We start from the raw sequence: 20,889 nt of genomic DNA, 5'->3' as shown, positions 1-20,889 counted from the left end.
ACTTAATATATATATAAAGATCACGGCCACAAAACGGCCCAGTTTCACGCCGCACTTAAACGGCCCAGTTTCATAATTAACATAAAAACAAAATAAAAAAGCCGCCCACGCGCTGCTGCCACGCCCGTCCATGCCCTGGCCATCGTCGTCGCCGTCTTCAGTGGCCGCCGGTGTCATCGTAGTCGCTGCAGAGGTTGACGTAGTCCGGCGCGTCCAGAGATGGGCCGGCGGTCCGCAGTGCACGGGGGCGGCGGGCTGGAAGGTGGCTGGTGCGTGCACCACCTCCTCCCGAGGCGAGGCGTCGCGCTCCGGAGACCTCGGCGGCGTGGGGCACCAGTTGCCCCCCACGGCGGCCGCCATCTGCTCCGCCGTGCACGACCAGGTCCACCCCAGGCCCACCAGGCCCTGGTGGAAGGCGGCCACCGGCGGCTCCTCCGTCACCTCCTCCTTCGGCTCGGGGATGGCGACGTCGCCGGCCGCAGAGAGGGCCATCGTCTCCTCGAGGCCCGACCATTGGCGCTCATCGTGCGTGTACATGGAGTCGTCCATGACACGCGCCATGATCCGGGCCTCCTCCTCCGCTGTCATGCGAGGAGGAGGAGGTGGCGATGGGGAAGGCGACGGCGTGGGCGTCAGGCCACGCACTCGCGTACGCCCGCGCACCTCCCGACGTGGCCGTCGCGGCCCCGACACCGTGCCGGCGAAGTACGACGCGCGTCGCACGTCGTGCTCGTCCTGGAGCCAAGTGTCTCATAATATGGAGTCGGGGGCGTACCTCTCGTCGTGGAATAGGTCGTTGGGGAGGAGGAGGAGGCGGCGCTCGATCTCATTGTGCCTGGCACGGCCACTTGCTGGCACCGGTGGGACGGGGACCCGGTCCGCGGAGAGGTGCCAGTTGTTGGGGAGGTGCACGTCGCTCCACGGGACCGGCGTCCTCGTCTCCCAGTACCGCCAGCACACATCGACAGCCAGGTACCGCCGATCGCGCTCGTCGGTGGCCCTAGGCGCGATAGTGAAGGGGGCAGGCGCGGGGGCTCGAATGGAGGAGCACGGTGGTGATGCGGGCTCCTCCTTCTTGACGGAGCCGCGGCGGCATCCCGAGGAGGATCCGGCCTCGCGGTTGTGCTTCCCCTTGCGGTCATGCTTACAAAGGCCCATGGCTGCGGCCGGCCGGCGAGGTCAACGACGGGGAGCGGCTAGGGTTTCGAGGGGGTAGAGAGGGGCCAGAGTGGGAACTATGGATGACGACCGGTCCACGGCTTCCCATTTAAGAAGGACGGCGACCCTTCGCAGTGCGGATGACAGGTGGGGCCACCCGCCCGTGCGCATTTATATTGGCGGGTGGGAGGTAGGTGGCCGCCTGCCACGCGGCCCCGACGCGAACGTTCGAAGCGTCCGTTCGCTGTCCGCCGCGACCCAAACCCGGCGCAAATTTGCGCTCGAAATGGGTCGGCCCGGACACAAAACAGACCAGATGGGTCCGGACCGTCGCGCGCTGGGCCGCCTCGTTTGTCCGTTTTACCCCAAACGGACAGGGCCGGACAAAATGGGGTCGCGCGATGGAGTTGGCCTCAGGGCATGGCCAACGGGCTGCCCCATTGGTGCTGCCCGGCAGGTCCAGCTCGGCTCAGTGTTTGCAAATCAGGTTCGGATGGTCCTCTGCACAAGAACCGGTCTCTTGCAGAGGAGGTAGCTACTATGTGAGAAAAGTATGATAAAAGGTGAAGAACGAAGGAGGTAGAGACGTAGAAAGGAGAGAAGGACCGAGATGGGGACCACTAATGCGGGGTCTACTGATGGTTGCCTCCGTTGGTGAGGAAAAATGTAAATGGTAGCTTTAATATTTTAAGTCTAAATGAAGGCATGGGGCAGCATGAAGGTGATGCCTTCATTGTACATGCCCTCAGCTCCGCCGGGAAAATCTGCATCATGTCATGCCTACATCATCATTGTCTCTCTCTAGTTTCACCGGGCAAGTTGCCGGGCGTCGCTGCTTCGGTTGCTCTTGCCGGCGACGGTGTCGGGAGGATTCGCCTAGGTCGTGAGAGATGTTGGGGAGGGGAGGATCCGTCATCACGGGCGAGAGGATCGGCGCGGGTGGCCACGAGGCGGGCGAGGGACGCGGAGGCATAGGCGGTGACATCGGCGTGTAGGGAAGCGAGGAGGTAGGAGATGCCGTCGTGGGCGACGGCGGGGAGAGGAGGGGGCAGCCTAAGTAGCGAAGGAAGGGAGGGAGATTCCGTCGTGTAAGGCTGAACCGGGCTTAGCCTTGGGCCGAGCAGGAGACGTGGCCCAATTACGGGAGTAGCTGCCCTTGCGACTTCAAGCCCAGTTCGCGGCGAACATAGTGTTTACTTCAGATCCGACGGCCATCAACATTTAACAAACGAAATCAAACGGCTAGAAATGCCTAATTCATAAGAGGACAGAGATTAGGTGCTCTGTCACGGTTTACTCGGCGCTCATGAGCAATTTCTGGATCTGGGTGATTAGCGATTGGCTGTAAATTCCTTTGCCCACGACCAAAAAATAGCATGGGTAGTTAAACCACAACGCCTAATTACTCACACAATTATGATGCATTACTCCGCCAGCCAATAATCAAGCTGTCACCGTGCATGCATTGGTTGCATACAGGCTGCTTTTCTGTTTCTCACCCTCTAATTAACACAACAGTTAATTCATTGCGCCTTAATACCCTCCATTTCTAAAAATATCTTTTTAGAGATTTCTATATGAACTACATACGGATGTATATAGTCGTATTTTAGAGTGTAGATTCACTCATTTTACTTCGTATGTAGTCTATATAGAATTTTTTTTAAAATATATTTAGAAACGGAGGAAGTACTATATAAGATTAGGCCCTCGAGTCAGAGACTCAAAGTGCAGCATCACCTTCACTCTACCACACTGTGCCTTAGCTCAACACACGAGACCTCTCCATGGAGTAGTGGGCGTGTTACCTTTGCCTTCTCTTGGTTCTCCTCATTCCTCTCCTTCTCTTCAAGCTCAATAGAAACACAGCGGCGGCAATAGCGGCGTGCGTCTGCCACCTGGTCCGTGGCGGCTACCGCTCATCGGCAGTCTTCATCACCTCGTCGGCAACCCTCTCATGCACCGTGTCATGGCCGACCTCGCTCACCGGCTTGACGCGCCTCTTATGTACCTCAAGCTCGGCAAGGTGCCGGTGATGGTGGCCACATCCCCTGGAGGCTGCCTGCGAGATCATGCATACACATGACGTTGTCTTCGCTACACGACCAAGGAGCCCCACGTTGAAGATCATGAACTCTGAAGGGCTGGTATTCGCTCCCTATGGCGCCTTGTGGCGGCAGCTTCGCAAGATTTGCATCCTCGAGCTTCTCAGTGTGCACCGCGTGTAGTCGTTCCGCCACATCCGAGAGGATGAGGTCTGCCGACTCGTGGCTGCCGTCATGACGGAACTGCCCATGAAGCTCGTGAATGTGGGTGAGCGAATTGACATCCTCATCAAAGATTCAGCAGTTCGTGCCATGACCGGTGATTGCTCCCTAACTATAGCACCAGAACACTCCTGTCTGCTAGGACTACGTCGGTATTTCCCCAAAAAGGAAGGGATGATGTAGCACAGCGAAGGTAGGTATTTCCCCCTGTGATGAAACCAAGGTTATCGAACCAGTAGGAGAATCAAGCAACACAACGTAAACAACACATGCACACAAATAACAGCACCTTGCAACCCGACGTGTTAAAGGGGTTGTCAATCCCTTTCGGGTAACGATGCCAGAAATTTGTAGTAGATTGAAATAATAGATCGTAAATAAAATAAAGTGCAACAAAGTATTTTTGTATTTTTGGTTTAATAGATCTGATAAAAATGCAAAGGAAAAGTAGATCGCAAGCAAATATATGAGAAAGAAGACCCGGGAGCCGTAGGTTTCACTAGTGGCTTCTCTCAAGAAAGATAGCAAACAGTGGGTGAAGAAATTACTGTTGGGCAATTGATAGAACCTCAAATAATTATGACGATATCTAGGAAATGATCATTACATAAGCATCATGTCCAAGATTACTAGACCAACTCATGCCTGCATCTACTACTATTACTCCACACATCGACCGCTATCCAGCATGCATCTAGTGTATTAAGTTCATGAAAAAACAGAGTAATGCAATAAGAATGATGACATGATGTAGATAAGATCCATTTATCTATTGCGTAGATATATATCCCATCGTTTTATCCTTAGTAGCAACGATACATACGTGTCGGTTCCCTTTCTGTCACTGGGATCAAGCACCGTAAGATCGAACCCACTACCGGGCACCTCTTCCAATTGCAAGATAAATAGATCAAGTTGGCCAAACAAAACCCAAATATTGGAGAAGAAATACGAGGCTATAAGAGATCGTGCGTATAAGGTATCAAAGAAACTCAATTAACTTTCATGGATATAAAAAGATATGACTGATCATAAACCCAAAGTTCATCAGATCCCAACAAACACACCGCAAAAAGAGTTACATCATATCGATCTCGAAGAGACCATTGTATTGAGAATTCAGTGAGAGAGAGAAAGCCATCTAGCTACTAACTACGGACCCGAAGGTCTATAAAGAACCACTCACGCATCATCGGAGAGGCACCAATGGAGGTGGTGAACCCCATCCGAGATGGTGTCTAGATTGGATCTGGTGGTTCTGGACTTTGCGGCGGCTGGATGAATATTTCGTCGATGCTTCTAGGGTTCTGGTATTTTGGGGTTATTTACAGAGCAAAGAGGTGGTCCGGGGGGCACCCGAGGTGGGCACAACCCACCAGGGCGGGCCTGGGCCTCCTGGCGCGCCCTGGTGGGTTGTCCCCTCCTCGGGAATCCCCCATGTGCAACCAGGGCCCAAAATGTTCCTTCTGGTCCATAAAAAGTCTCCGTAAAGTTTTGTGGCATTTGGACTCTGTCTGATATTGATTTTCTGTTATGTAAAAAAACAGGAAGAAAACAGGAACTATCACTTGGCACCATGTCAATAGGTTAGTACGCGAAAATGATATAAAATGATTATAAAACATCCAAGATTGATAATATAATGGCATGGAACAATAAAAAATTATAGATACGTTGGAGACGTATCAGCATCCCCAAGCTTAACTCCTAATCGTCCTCGAGTAGGTAAATGATGAAAATAGAATTTTTGATGTGGAGTGCTGTTCAATATGCCATATCATATTCTTTTCTTTATATCATGGGCATTTGGACTTTTTATGTGATTCAAAGCAATAGTCTAGTTTTGACATAATAATTTAGATACTCAAGCATATCAACAAGCAACCATGTCTTTCAAAATATTGATGCTAAAATAAGTTATCCCTAGAAAATCATATAGTCTTGTCATGCTCTGTCTTCTTAACACAAAGTATTTATCATGCACAACCCCGACGACAAGCCGAGCAATTGGTTCATACTTTTTAACATGCTTCATCTTTTTCAACTCTTACGCAATACATGAGCGCAAGCCATGGATATAGCACTACGAGTGGAATAGAGTATGATGATAGGGGTAAATATAGAGAAGGCAAAAAGGTAAGAAAGTCTCACATTGATGCGGCTAACCAACGGGCGATGGAGATGCCCATCAATCGATATCAACGTGAGGAGTAGGGATTGCCATGCAACGAATGCACTAAGAGCTATAAGTGTATGAAAGCTCAATATGAAAACTAAGTGGGTGTGCATCTAATCCTATAATGAAAAATTCCTACTAGTATATGAAAGTGACAACATAGGAGACTCTCCATATGAAAAACATGGTGCTACTTTGAAGCACAAGTGTGGTAAAGGATATTAACAATGCCCCTTCTCTCTTTGTTTATTTATATATTTTTCTTTTTTTCTTTTTCGTCCCCCTTTTTTTCTCATTGTCCGGAGCCTCATCCCGACTTGTGGGGGAATCATAGTATCCATCATCCTTTCCTCACTGGGGCACTGCTTTAAAAATGAATAATGATGATCATCACACTTCTATTTACTTATAACTCAAAAGAAATAAAAACTACAACTCGATACCTATGACAAAGTATGACTCTATACGAATGCCTCTGGCATGTACCAGGATGTGCAATGATCTAGCGTAACATGTATGAAAAATGATGAATGGTGGCTGAGCCATAACTACTATGTCAGTTGATCATGCAAAGCAATATGATAGTGAATGCTCAAGTCATCAAACGGAAGCGGTGGAAGTTGCATGGCAATATATCTCGGAATGGCCATGGAAAAGCCATAATAGGTAGGTATGGTGGTTGTTTTGAGGAAGATATAATAAGGCTTATGTGTGATAGAGCGTATCATATCACGGGGTTTGGATGCACCTGCGGAGATTGCACCACATCTCGATGTGAGAAAGGGCAATGCACGGTGCCGTAGAGGCTAGCAAATTGTGAAAAGGTAAGAGTGCGTATAATCCATGGACTCACATTAGTCATAAAGAACTCATATACTTATTGAAAAAGTTTATTAGCCCTCGAAGCAAAGTACTACTACGCATGCCCCTAGGGGGATAGATTGGTAGAAAAATACCATCGCTTGTCTCCGACCGCCACTCTTAAGGAAGACAATAAAAAATAAATCATTCTCCAACATCATAGCATAACGATAGATTATATGTGCATGCTTCGGGAATCACAAACCTTAACACCAATATTCCTACTAGAGCACAATTACACATCAAAATAACTCACATATCACATCATCATATCTCGAAACTATTACTAAGAATCAAGTTTATTTTGTCCAATGATCTTCATGACATTTTTTTTCTTTTTCTTTATCCTTCTTGGATATCTATCACTTTGGGACTAATTTTCTTGTGTTGCTTTTCATAAGCTCAAACAAATATAAGTGAAGATCATGAGCATAAAAATTTTTCTTTCTCTCAAAATAATTTAAGTGAAGCAAGAGAGAATTTCTTCAAAAATTTATTAACTCTCAAATAAATCTAAGTGAATCAAGAGAGCATTTCTTCAAAAATACTAAGCACATCGTGCTCAAAAAGATATAAGTGAAGCACTAGAGTAAGTCCTAGCTCATAAAAGATTTAAGTGAAGCATAGAGAGCAATTCTAACAAGTCATGACATAATTTTGGCCCTCTCAAATAGGTGTGTCCAGCAAGGATTGATGACTTAAAACACAAAATAAAACAATCAAAGACTCATATCATACAAGACGCTCCAAGAAAAACACATATCGTGTGACGAATAAAAATATAGTTTCAAGTAAAATACCGATGATCGTTGGAAGAAAGCGGGGATGCCACTCGGGGGCATCCCCAAGATTAGTTGGTTGCTCATTCTTAGATAATAGCTTGGGATGCCGGGCCATCCCCAAACTTAGGCTCTTCCATCCTTCCTTCATCCGTCTTAAGATAACCCAAAACTTGAAAACTTCAATCACACAAAACTCAACAAAACCTTCGTGAGATCCATTAGTATAAGAATAATAAATCACTACTATAAGTATTGTATCAAACCAATTCATATTTTGTTTTTGTATTATATCTACTATATTCCAACTTTTCTATGGTAAAAAATCATCAAAGAAAACCATAGATCCATCAAAATAAGCACACAACACAAAGAAAACAGAATCTGTCAAAACAGAACAGTCTGTAGCAATCTGACTATTTCAAATACTTCGGTCACGCCAAAAATTCTGAAAAATTAGGAAGCCCTGCGCAATTTGTATATTGATCTACTCCAAGTGGAATGGGTATTTTATCGCTCCCTGGTAAAAATTGAAAATTAATTTCGTGAGCGTAAAAGTTTCTGTTTTTTAGCAAGATCAAACAACTATCACCCAAGAAGATCCTAAAGGCTTTACTTGGCACAAACACTAATTAAAACATTAAAAACACAATCATAACAGTAGCATAATTGTGCTAACACACAAAAACAGGAAGAAAAAAGCAAAAATAAAATTTATTCATTGGGTTGCCTCCCAACAAGTGCTATAGTTTTACGCCCTTAGCTAGGCATAAAGCAAGGATCTAAGTTTTGTCATCTTTGTCCAACTCTTCAATCAAACACTTAGAATCTGTCAAAGATTTAGCATAAAGACCTTCAATAACAATACTCCTTGGAGTAAATTTAAATATTTCATTCTTACAAAAAGGATCTCTTATCACTTTAACAAAGTCTGGATGGATGCTAATCATCTTAAGGTCTCCCTTATCATTATTACTAGAAGATGCACCCTTGTTCCTAGATCTCCTACTATTTATGGGAGTTTCCGCAATAATTTTAGTGGTGTTGAAATCCATGCTTAGATTACTAAAGATTTCTTCCAATTTATCGATCCAAGACGGACTTTCTTCTATTCTTTCATGGAATAAGGTACCCCTCTCTTTTAACAACTTCAAAATATCGCCCGCTTTTGACCCAAAATTAGTAGCAAAATTATGCACCTTTTTATGTATAATTTCCATATGATCTTCGGTGAGCATTTTATTTTCGATAGCATCTAGTCTTTCCATGACATGCTCAAGAGTCAAAATTGTTTCATTAACCATAAGAGGTGGTGAGCCCACTAAATTTCCCATAGCATTAAGAGTATCACAAGGAGGACTCACTAAGAAATTTCTACCGGTTATCATATCAAGGATGAATCTATACCAAGTGGTGATTCCAACATAAAAACAATGCAGAAGCACAACGGTAGATTGCTTACGGGTTGATCTATTATGAGCATTGCAAATTCTATACCAAACATCTTTCAAATTTTCTCCTCCCCTTTGTTTAAAGTTGAGAACCTCGTCCCCGGGAGTGCAAGCAATAGAGGAAGAACTATCCATAACGGCAAACAAGGATGCACGCAAAAACAGATCCGGCAAGAAAACGGCAAATGGAAAAAGAGGGACGAATAAAACGACAAATTTTTGTGAAGTGGGGGAGAGGAAAACTGTGGGGACCCCGACTCATAAGTCGTGATCACCGAATGCACGTGTACAGTGATCCCAGAGATCAATGCTCACTGAACACACAGAAGCTGAATAACAAGAGTCTTACATCCATACATACCGTATTACACAAGTAGGACCATTATGGTCAAGTCTTGAGTATAACATCGCAGCGGAAATCTTCGTCGATAACTTGGACCCATGCCATCTGCCTTAACCCTACAGGCATTCTGACTGGGAAGCGTCCTAGCTCGCATGTTCGTCACCGAGGTACTCTTCTTCATATCATGTTCTTTCATGCCTGGCCAATAAAATAACCAGTGGCAAGCCAATGAGTACTTTGAATGTACTCGCAAGCAACCCATGTTTTGGTTCAAGATACAACAATGCATGATATAGGTAAATTTTTTTTGCGGAAAGCTAGTTTTTGAGTGCAATGACATGTTCAACAACTTGTAAGACATGCATCAGGAGAATTCAAGTAACCAAGAGGACAGGTTACAGATATCAACACAAAGGGAGTGGGCTCCAACCCAACTCATCCATGTCAAGTCCTTTGACTTGACCCAAGTAGTTCTTCCCACACACACTGGTTTGTAAACAAGTGGACGTAGCCCAAGAGCGGTTACCCAACTGTCCTTGACCGTGGACACGGCTATTCGAATAGTTTTACACTCTGCAGAGGTTGCACACTTTACCCACAAGATCCGGGGAACTTCCGTGTCATCCACGACCCGCGGTACCTCAAGTACCCAGGGTAAGCACCCGATCACTATCTTTCCCTAGACGACACTAACATGGAGTCCACTCGATTGGTAGTAACCCCCATGCCCAACATTTCACAACTTAAAATTGTGGAGCCTCGCTCCCATATTCATCACATACCACTGGCACGGGGTACCAACGGTGTGTCCGGTGCCCCATAAAAATGTTCTTGGCCGCCCTACCTGGCACGACCCCGTCCCGAGAGAGAGCACCAACTCTCCCCCGTCACTAGTAATGCGGGCTCCAAGCTAGTATCGGCCTAGGTAATCAATAATGCCCTTTCCCATACAAGGGTAGAGTGGTTGCGCATGTAAGGTTGGAATAACGGTCGCAACTTAAACCAATCCGTTTTGAAAAAGAACACACACACTTGCCTCGGTGCACCACTTCGTCATCAAGTGGTTACCCAACTCATCATCTCCCTCGGGCATAAGTGGCACCCGACGGGGTTTTCGAAAAGTCCTTTGAAAATACTTTGTCTCCATCACCATGCATATTCCCATCCCTTTTGTGTAGCACTACTTAGCATCCTATCTACTCCCACCGGCATAACCCTCATAAGGAGGTAGGGTCATGCACAATGCAAGTATCAACGAGGAAGTAACAGAGGCAACCCATCAAAGTGGTTACCATCTCATCATGATTCCGATGCAACACTAATAAAGTGCTATATGACACGCATAAAAAGGGATTCATAAATATGGTCAAAGGGCTGCTTGCCCGTTTTAACAAAGTCTTCGAGGTCTTCAAATATCTCTGGTCCAACTCCAAGCATTTCGTCTACTTCGTCAACTATCGTCGAAAGCAACCATAATAAGCAACACAACAAGGCAGGAAATGAAAGTGCTCTAAAAATATTAATTTGACTTCTCTAGGACATCTCTGGTTATATGAAAATTAACCAGAGTGGTTTCATTGGAATTGGGTCAGTGGATATTTCTAAACATTTGGATATGATGGAATCAAGGGGTTTACGGATTTGCAAGAGGTGTACAAAAATATTATTTTGAAAAATGAGCAAGGATACCCATTTAACAACGCATGATTTTAGAAGCATCTAGGAGTTGGTTTCACTGGTTTTGGAGTTCAAATGATTTCTCTATGAATTTGCAAAGTTGGCTATATATGAAGAAATAGACCATTATTTGAGGTGATACAGAAAGTATTAGTAAAAATGTTCAAAAACTAAGTTTTGAACTTATAGACATCTAGGATTTTGAATCATGGAATTTGGATCAAAAATAGGCTCTCTGTGATTTTCTAAAGTTTATCACAGAAATGGAAAAATAGGATTTTGATAAATATTTGTGAAATAGATATTTGTGGAAAAATGTGCAAATAGCACCATGAGATAGGGCATGATTTTAGAAACTACTAGAAATTTGAATCATCAAATTTGGAGGTAATATGAATATTTGGGAGATTTTACAAATTATCTGGGAAAAGAAAATAAGAAAAAGACTATACCCTTATTCTGCGCACTGGGCGAGAGATAGGCATGGGCTGGCCCAGCTGCACGGCTACGCGCGGGCGGTCGACGCAGGAGGCGTACTCGGGGGAAATACGCCTTCCCCGAGCGAAGGCGTCAGCGGGCAGAGCCCGTGTCCACTTAACGAGGCGGGGCCCTCTTGTCAGGTTCGTCCTCCACCTCCCGCACGGGTGTGACAGGAGACAAAGGAGGCTCTCGACGCCAGTCGCCGGCGCTACAGGGCGTCTCCGGCGATGTTCTGCCCACCGGCGTGCTCAGGGGACCCAGCCGCGTCCAACCGTGGGTGGCACGGTCGCCTAGGGGCACCAGGTTGAGCAAGGCGTCGACCGCGGCGGACGAGGCTGACGGTGGTGATGCAACTCGACGGAACAGCCACGGGGAGGAGGGGGAGAAGCACGGGAGGGGCTCGCGGTGATGGTGTAGGTGCTCTAGTGCGGTCTAGAGGGGAGGAGGAGGAGTGGTGGGTGCGAATTTAGGCAGAGGCCGACGGCAAGGCTCCGGCCATGGTGGAGGATGGAGAGCGCGAGGAGGGGAGTGGGTTGGTCCAGGGGGTCGCTGGGAGGGAGAGAGAGCGAACGGAGGCCAGAAAGGGCCCGGGGGTGGCCTTTTATGGCGGGGCGATGGTGCACCGTGGGCTCGTGCGCCGGCGAGCTCGTGCTCGTCGCTACGGGCCTTGGGAAGGTGCTGCGCCGAGTCTAGGGACTTCATGGAGGTGGACTACGCCCAGGGGGAGAAGAGAGGGAGCGGGGAATGCGTCAAAGCGGGTCCCCGCCGCGGCCAGCGACTGGCGCGCTCGGGCGGCGCTCTGTCCGCACGCGAGGAGAGCCGGAGAGGGAGAGAGAGGAGGGGGACAACAATGTAGCGTGCTGCGGACGTCGAGGTGACCTCGGGGGACACGAGGGGGAGGCCCTAGGTGGCCGGAGGCGGTTGGAAGGGGGCGGCTACAGTGCGGGTGTGCACTGTAGCGCGTTCTGGAGCACGCCAATTGCATGTCAGGGCTTGCCTTTGGCTTGTAGGGCGTGGCCACTTGTGTCTATGTTGTTTAGGGAGGAGTAAACAAAGGGGAGAGGGCCTTGGATGCCCTGGACAACCAGTAGGAGAGGAGAGAGGTTGAGGGAGAGAGGGAAATGGGCTGTCCAGAGAGAGAAAATGGGGTTTTACCCCTCCAATAATTGAGCAATGACCAGGGGAGAGTTACTGCAGGTAGGAGAAGACTAGGAGGAGCTGTGGTAAAAAGTTGAGCTCAAGGAGATTAGTGGAAGGGGTCAAAATGGTGTTTTTGGAAAAATGGCAGAAGGTGTTTGATGATGGTTTGGGCCAGTAGATGATTTCCTACTGCCATGAGACTCCACAGGGTGAAGGGAAACATATAATTAGGGCCTTCTACCAATCTAGAGCTGATTTGGGCAAAGTTGCCAATGCAACTTTTGTAAACCCTAGAAATGAGCAGAAATAGACTTGTGTAGATCTAGTTGAGCATAACACTTCTCCTTGATGCACTACTTGGTGTAGTGGCCTCATTTGGTCATGTGAACGTGCTCACAAAAGTTGGGGTTAAGGGGAGAAAGTTGGTAGTACAAACTTGCTCAAATTAGGTTCTGAACAGAAAGGGTTATGGGGCATTTTGGTGGACCATAATGACCTTGATTGAAGTGAGGCCAAGATCATCACAATATGCATTTGTGACTTGCTGGATTTTTCTTGGATTTTTATGGAAATATTTCCTGTAGAAATATTTCAAATCCTTGAAATGGGCAGAAATGGTTTTGGGAGGTTTTGTTCAATATTTTGAACATGACCATGTGTTGAAACTCTTATATATGGAAAATATATGTCCACTGAGGTTCCCTGATTTTTGTCAAATATTTTTAAAATAATAAAATAATTTTTCCCTATTAAAGACCATTTCTGGCCTTTAGAAAAAGCTTTTAAATAAAATAGGAAAATAACTTTTAAAATTATATTTTTGGGGTTTATGGGAATCCTATATCTAATAGGTTTCAAATATACCTTTTGAAATATTTTTCATACCCCAAATCAGGTACTTGCAGTGCAAACCTCAATCCAGGGGTTTTTGGAAAACTAATTTTTGAAAATACTTTTTGGCCAAATTATTTTTGTATGAAAATACTATATTGCTCTATACACATGGCATGATCATTGGGCAGAAGTTTGGGGCAAGGAGATGAAGTATAGAAGGTGGAGTTGTGTTGACTTTAAAGAGCACTTGAAAACACAGAGAGAAAACCAACTGCAAATAAAAGCTAAATAATGCAAAAGTTTTTGTCAAACCACACTTTATCAAGATTTATTAGCTTAAGTGTTGTGGCATGAAAATCAGGGTGTGACAAAAATGAGAGGAAAATGGCAAATAATGTAAATTGCGAGGAGATGAGATTTGTTATTAGGAACCTGGTTATGTTGAAGATCCTCCCCGGCAACGGCGCCAGAAATTCCTTTTGATTGCTTCCTGACTATAGCGCCAGAAAACTCCTGTCTGCTAGGATTACATTGGTATTTCCCCAAAGAGGAAGGGATGATGTAGCACATCAAAGGTAGGTATTTCCCTTAGTGATGAAACTAAGGTTATCGAACCAGTAGGAGAACCACGCAACACAACGCAAATAGCACCTGCACACAAATAACAACACCTCGCAACCCGACATGTTAAAGGGGTTGTCAATCCCTTTCGGGTAACGATGCCAAAAATTTGTAGTAGATTGAAATAATAGATCGTAAATAATATAAAGTGCAGCAAAGTATTTTTGTATTTTTGGTTCAACAGATCTGAATAAAAATGCAAAGGAAAAGTAGATCGCAAGCAAATATATGAGAAAGAAGACCCGGGGGACGTAGGTTTCACTAGTGTCTTCTCTCGAGAAAGATAGCAAATAGTGGGTGAACAAATTACTGTTGGGCAATTGATAGAACCTCAAATAATTATGAAGATATCCAGGCAATGATCATTACATAGGCATCACGTCCAAGATTAGTAGACCGACTCCTGCCTGCACCTACTACTATTACTCCACACATCGACCGCTATCCAACATGCCTCTAGTGTATTAAGTTCATGGAAAAAGGGAGTAATGCAATAAGAACAATGACATGATGTAGACAAGATCTGTTTATCTATTGCGTAGATATAGATCCCATCTTTTTATCCTTAGTAGCAACGATACATACATGTCAGTTCCCTTTCTGTCACTGGGATCAAGCACCGTAAGATCTAACCCACTACCGGGCACCTCTTCCCATTGCAAGATAAATAGATCACATTGGCAAAACAAAACCCAAATATCGGAGAAGAAATACGAGGCTATAAGAGATCATGCATATAAGAGATCAAAGAAACTCAAATAACTTTCATGGATATAAAAAGATATGACTGATCATAAACTAAAAGTTCATCAGATCCCAACAAATACACCACAAAAAGAGTTACATCATATGGATCTCCAAGAGACCATTGTATTGAGAATTCAGCGAGAGAGAGAAAGCCATCTAGCTACTAACTACGGACCTGAAGGTCTACAAAGAACTACTCACACATCATCGGAGAGGCACCAGTGGAGGTGGTGAACCCCATCTGAGATGGTGTATAGATTGGATCTGGTGGTTCTGGACTCTGCGGCGGCTGGATGAATATTTCGTCGACGCTTCTAGGGTTCCGGTATTTTGGGGCTATTTATAGAGCAAAGAGGCAGTCCGAGGGGCACCCGAGGTGGGCATAACCCACCAGGGCATGCCTGGGCTTCCTGGCGCACCCTGGTGGGTTGTCCCCTCCTCGGGACTCCCCCCAGGTGCAACCAGGTCCCACCATGTTCCTTCTGGTCCATAAAAAATCACCGTAAAGTTTCGTGGCATCTGGACTCTATCTGATATTGATTTTCTGCGATGTAAAAAACACGGAAAAACATGAACTGGCACTTGGCACTATGTCAATAGGTTAGTACCAAAAAATGATATAAAATGATTATAAAACATCCAAGATTGATAATATAACAGCATGGAACAATCAAAAATTATAGATACGTTGGAGATGTATCAATCGGGGAAAGATTCAGGAGGCATGAGGAGTTCTTGCAGACTCTCAAGGATGGTGTCAAGATCACCAGCGGGTTCAGAGAGATTCATCAGTGGCATGACACGGCGGGCCGAGGAGTACCACCAGAAGAGCTTCGAGCTCACGGAGTACGCGATCAAGCAACACGAGAGCAGAGGGCAACCACCACCTCTGCGAGCGGTGCCGTGGAGGAAGGAGAGGACCTTGTGGACGCGCTCTTGAGGATACGCAAGGAATGTGGCCTCGACATGCCCCTTACCATGGGAATGATCAAAGCAGTTATACTTGTAAGTACAACAATTTCTTTGCTTCTGCCTTCCCTCTTCTAGCAGTTATACTTTGGCCACAGAGTTCCGTAAGAAATATGCCTTGTTTTTTTAAATTGGAATGATTTGGAGATTAAGCACGAGTCACCATGCCACCTTGCAGTTGATGCAGTATTAAACAAACTAATTATACATTTTTTGATAGTTCATTTCGTGATTGATTCTGTTTATTATCAATATGTTGTTGTCAATGTTAAAATTGTTTCATAATTTGAGTCAAACCAAAACAATTGACCAACATATAATTAAAAAGTTCAAGTACTTAAAAATGATGGAGTAGTTACAACAAAACAAAAAGGGTCAAGTATTTCGAAACGAGAGAGTAGCTTGCAAGACACAAGTGTCTCTTAATTCATTTTATTTTTCTTGAGTTCACACATAATCGAAGAATTGTTATATGTTATACTCGCTATTATTCGAGGATTGCTACATGATATCTCACTGCATATGGGTGACAATCCAAAACTTCCTAGAATACGTAGCAATTCCAAATTTCATCAAATCGGCAAATTGCAGGATCTGTTTGGTGCCGGAAGCAAGACATCAACAATAACTCTTCAATGGGCCATGTCAGAGCTCATGAGGTCCCCAAATGTGATGCAGAAGGCACAAGCCAAAGTATGCAAGAACCTCCAAGGAAAGCCGAAGGTGATCGAGGCTGACTTGATCAATCTCAAGTACCCCAGACTCGTCATCAAGGAGACAATGAGGCTTCATTCAGCTGCACCATTGCTTCTCCCTAGGGAGGCAAGTGATACTTGCAAAATCCTCGGGTATGATGTCCCCGAGGGCACCACGATGTTGGTGAACGCATGGGAAATCGGAAGAGACCCTAGGCACTGGGAATACCCTAAGGATTTCAAAGCAGAGAGATTTGAATCTGGCATGGTTGATTTCAAAGGAACAGACTTTGAGTACATACCATTTGGGGCAGGTCGAAGGATGTTCCCTAGAATGATGTTTGCGCAGGCTAGGATTGAGATTGTATTGGCCGCACTTCTCTACCACTTCGACTGGGAGCTCCCAGGAGGGGTGAGACCAGATGAGCTGGACATGACTGAGGAGATGGGCCTCACTGTCCGACGGAAGAACAACCTGTACCTGCACGCCGTGGTTCGTGTGCCCCCAGTTTAATTTGCACTTGCATTGATATGTGACGACAGAATCCTAAGTATGCGTGCCTTCTATTTCTTTGTCTAGTGCGAAGACTTATTAAGAAGTATTGTTAATTACTGCATCGCTGCAAGTTAAGCGTTGAGTTATGTGTCGAAGTATGGCGCGTGTTGCTGCGCCCATCAATTTTTTCAATCAAATGATAGGAATTTTTACCAATATTTGGAGGCATGATCACTATCCAGGTCTAAACCAATAAATAAATCTGTGGTGGTTCAAATCACAATACGACACCTATAATTCACCGAATTCATACATATTAACCAGAAACAGTACTCAAGATGCCAGTCTAATTAACATATTGTCAAACATACTTGTAGCAAGTATCAACTTAAAGTGTGTAACCAAACAATTGTAGTATAACTTCACTCTAAATAGAAAAGATGGCTAATTAGTGAATTAAACTTGAGACCACCTTTGGCAACATAATCAAATCCTCCATCTCTTAATTCAAATGCCTCATATATTCCAAAAAAATCAATTTAGAAAAGGAAAGGAAAAAGAAAGAAGGTCGTAGAGTAAAAAGGCTATCGCTCTTGCCTATGTCGGCACACCATCTCTATTACCCTAGCTTCGACAGTGGCTGTAGCATAAACAATAAAAATTGGATTTAGCACACAAATAAAAATACACGGCTTGTACATCCTAGAGCATAAAACAAAAATAGTTCTCAATACTTAAAATTATTGGACAAGGCAAACAAAGACTTATGATGAATTCATACCAATAATTTTGTTACTACGGATCTATGATTTTTGGAGTAGTACTTCGAGCACAGAATATCTTACACGATCGGCAACGAGGATGCAGAACTGGGCTTGTTCTCTTTAGTGTCATCATATACCTTAAGATCCATCTAGTAATTGGATCTATTCTTCATGCCCCATATATCACCATGTTATTTGTTTAAGAAAGTAATAAATCTTAACCAACAACAACATGTCTCACTTCATCTATCCTTGTGCTTCATCTATGGACAAGTGATGAGGACTAATAAAAAGAAAGTTCTAGCAGACCTTACATATTTATGAATTCTAATGAACAAATTTTACTTTCACATTAAATAATGCACACAAAGTCAAAGTTTTCTCGTAAAATAGAGTTAAATTAACAGCTACATATTCGCATAATGTTGATCTATATGCTCAGAAGTGCAACTGGTGAAATAGAAGAACCGATAAGTTCAAGATCCCAGGAATAACCTAGTCTACACAAAGTGTTAGATAAAATTTTCATCAACAAGGGGCTAACTAAAAAAGGATTTTTCTATGCACTATCAAAGAAGTGACCAAACACCGTTTGAGCAACATGAATGTTTGTACGTAGAAAAGGAAATTGCAATTCGCTAGTCATTGCAGATTTTCCAATTGTAATGTTGTAGTCTTATAAGATGCTCTGCACATAAAAAACTGTGTTTTATCAATTACAACACCATGTTAGAAATGAAGCTCACTCAAACAAATGATGTAAAACAAAACTCCCAAATGAAATGTGATACAGTATCTATACTTGACAAAAGGGAAGCGATCTCTAATCTAGTATCATTTCCTGACTTAGAAGAAACTTGTGTGGTGAAAGGAAAACAAGACGTTCCACATGAGTAATTATTTGATTACAGCAACCAACATGTTTTCCATACTATAAGGCCCCATTCATCAACTGCCCGGTTCCACGAACTGCTGGACTCCGGCTAGCGAAATGACTCCCTGCTCCATGGAAGAAATCCTATACGTACACCTGTAGCAACAATACTAGAAACGACAAAAAAGTAGTTCCTGATTGTCCATGGCATATGAGGAAGGAAATCATGATGGTAAACACTCCCCATGATCTTGAACCAACACATTTTCTACCTGATATATGGTAAGTTTCAAATGAACATCATTTGAAGAATGAACTATGGAGGTTAATTGCATAAGTATAGTGAGTCAATGGTGTACCCCTCAGAGCATCTCCAACAGGCGCCTAAAAAGAGCTCCAAGGTGCCACCTCAACAACTATATTCTAAATCGTTAAGCCTCGCAACCCTTTCCTTTGTATCGAACCTTTCCCACTTTCCTTACTTTCCCTCCTCACTCAAACTTCAAAAAGTCCTTCCATGAATTTAGGGAAGGAAAACCACCTCTGACTTCACCAAGTCTCCCTTTCTTTCGTCGAGCGCGCTAAAAAATATCGTATTTTGGGTGCTGAACAGCTCCAATAGGTGCTATAAAATATTGCGCCCGCAAAATTTTTTTGGGCACGCGCTGAAAAACGCTATCGCGCATAGCATATTTTGGGCTCCGGATTGCGGGCGCTTCGAAATTTGCACTTCGTGCTTTCTTGGGCGCGTGTTTTTGGGCGTCTGCTAAAGCAATGTTGGTCCCAACGCATTAAAAGTGGTATAGTGGCGCGCTATAACTTTTATTGGGTGCGAAATTTTTGTGCGGTTGTTAGAGATGCTCTCACATAGGGAAATTAAAGACCATTTAGCACAATAGTTCATCATGTCCATTGTATCAAACACATGACATGTAAACTGTTAAGGAAATCAATGCCTGGAATGTTTTAAGAAACAAGGGATATGATAACTTAACCGGGAAGAGAGTTTGGTTGAGAAAATGAGCCTGCCGGAAGCATCGTGCCCACTGTTGTCCGACTTGTAGACGCTAGGTTCGTGACTACTGGGAACCTAGCCACCGCCCTCGCAGCAGCAGAGTTGGACGGTTCAGTGCCATCCTTGTAGTGGCCCTCCTCGTACCTGTTGGCCCTAGGAGGAACCGGGATCCAGGCTATGCGCGGGAGGCGCTGAACGGGCTTGGGGCCGGTGTGGTGGTGCATGCGTACTCGTGGAGGATTCGAGGGCTTGTTCCGGGTGCGCACGGTGAGGCAGTCGATGGTAGGACAACGACTTGCGGTGGTCTGCACGACAATATCGCTTAGGCGCATGTTGAGACGGCGGCGCAGGGAGGAAGGTGGAGAGCGAGGTGGGCTCGGCCGCGGGGCCCTCGGGCAGTAGCGCAGCCGTTGTGTCTCTTCAAACAGCAACAACTCCGACAGGTGGAGGAGATGGAGATGGTCATGTATGGCGCCGCCACGGGAGATGCGTAATACGCGGTTGGGAGGGGGAGTGAAACTGAAACTTGTGGAACCGGAGGAAATACCTAACGCCGATCATGACTGTCCGTCCGTGATCGTACGTTAATTTGCATGGACTAATGAGAAGGCTTCGATTCGGCTTCGGGAATAGCGGCCCCTCAGGATATCCGGCCCAGGAACAACCCACGCTCGAGGGCATACGCATCAGACGACTGAGGATGATCTGGGCAAGAAATCCGATGGTCAGAAATGTGAAGCGCTGAGAGGGCTTGCTTTAGGTGCGGTTATACTGTCCTTAATATAGCGCATAGTATAATACATAGAGTATAGTATCATAGATCATATTTATTGCCATGCATGACACAAATTAGCATCCCATTTAACATGATACGGTATCTACCTATATGTTACTCTAACCCTCTCTCTATATATTTAATTCTTTGTCACATCAGCATACTTGCTATTTCCGAGTGCATGATATTGTCGGCTATGATACCACCACTATGGCCAGCCTTATATAGTGGGGAGTATCATATACTATATATAGTATCATGCATATGATACTAGTGTATGATACTACGTACGTACCTTCATAGTGCATATATAGTATCATAGAGTAGTATATATCATAGATGACCGTATTTATGGCCATGCATGACACAAAGTAGTATAACATTTATTATATATGTTACGGTATTGTAACGCCCTCGATGCGGCTATATCTCCTACGTGTCGAAGCACGACTTAGAGGCATAACCGCATTGAAAGAAATGTCGCAAGTAAGGTAATCTTCACAACAACCCATGTAAATAGATAAAAGGGGAAAAGGTACGTAGTTGGCTTACACTCACCACGTCACACAAATACATGAATAACATTACATTCATCCAATACACTCATGGTCCGACTACGGTACCAAAATAAAGATCAACCCCCACACGCGACAAAGTCCCTGATCGCCCCAACTGGGCACCACTACTGATCATCTGGGAAAGACACATAGTAACGGCGAGAGTCTTCATCGAACTCCCATTTTAGCTCAAGCGCATCGTCTGGAGTG

General features: G+C 44.8%; 1 pseudogene; it reads left to right on the top strand.

The window, feature by feature from the left end:
- The first annotated feature begins 2,945 nt into the window (after window positions 1-2,945).
- LOC125553954 lies at window positions 2,946-16,712 on the top strand (annotated as a pseudogene).
- Window positions 16,713-20,889: the final 4,177 nt, after the last annotated feature.

Source organism: Triticum urartu, chromosome 4, assembly GCF_003073215.2.
Source record: "Triticum urartu cultivar G1812 chromosome 4, Tu2.1, whole genome shotgun sequence".
In the NCBI taxonomy this organism is placed as follows: Eukaryota; Viridiplantae; Streptophyta; class Magnoliopsida; order Poales; family Poaceae; genus Triticum; species Triticum urartu.
Note: the sequence above shows the minus strand (reverse complement) of the source record. Positions and strands in the feature narration are given on the sequence as shown.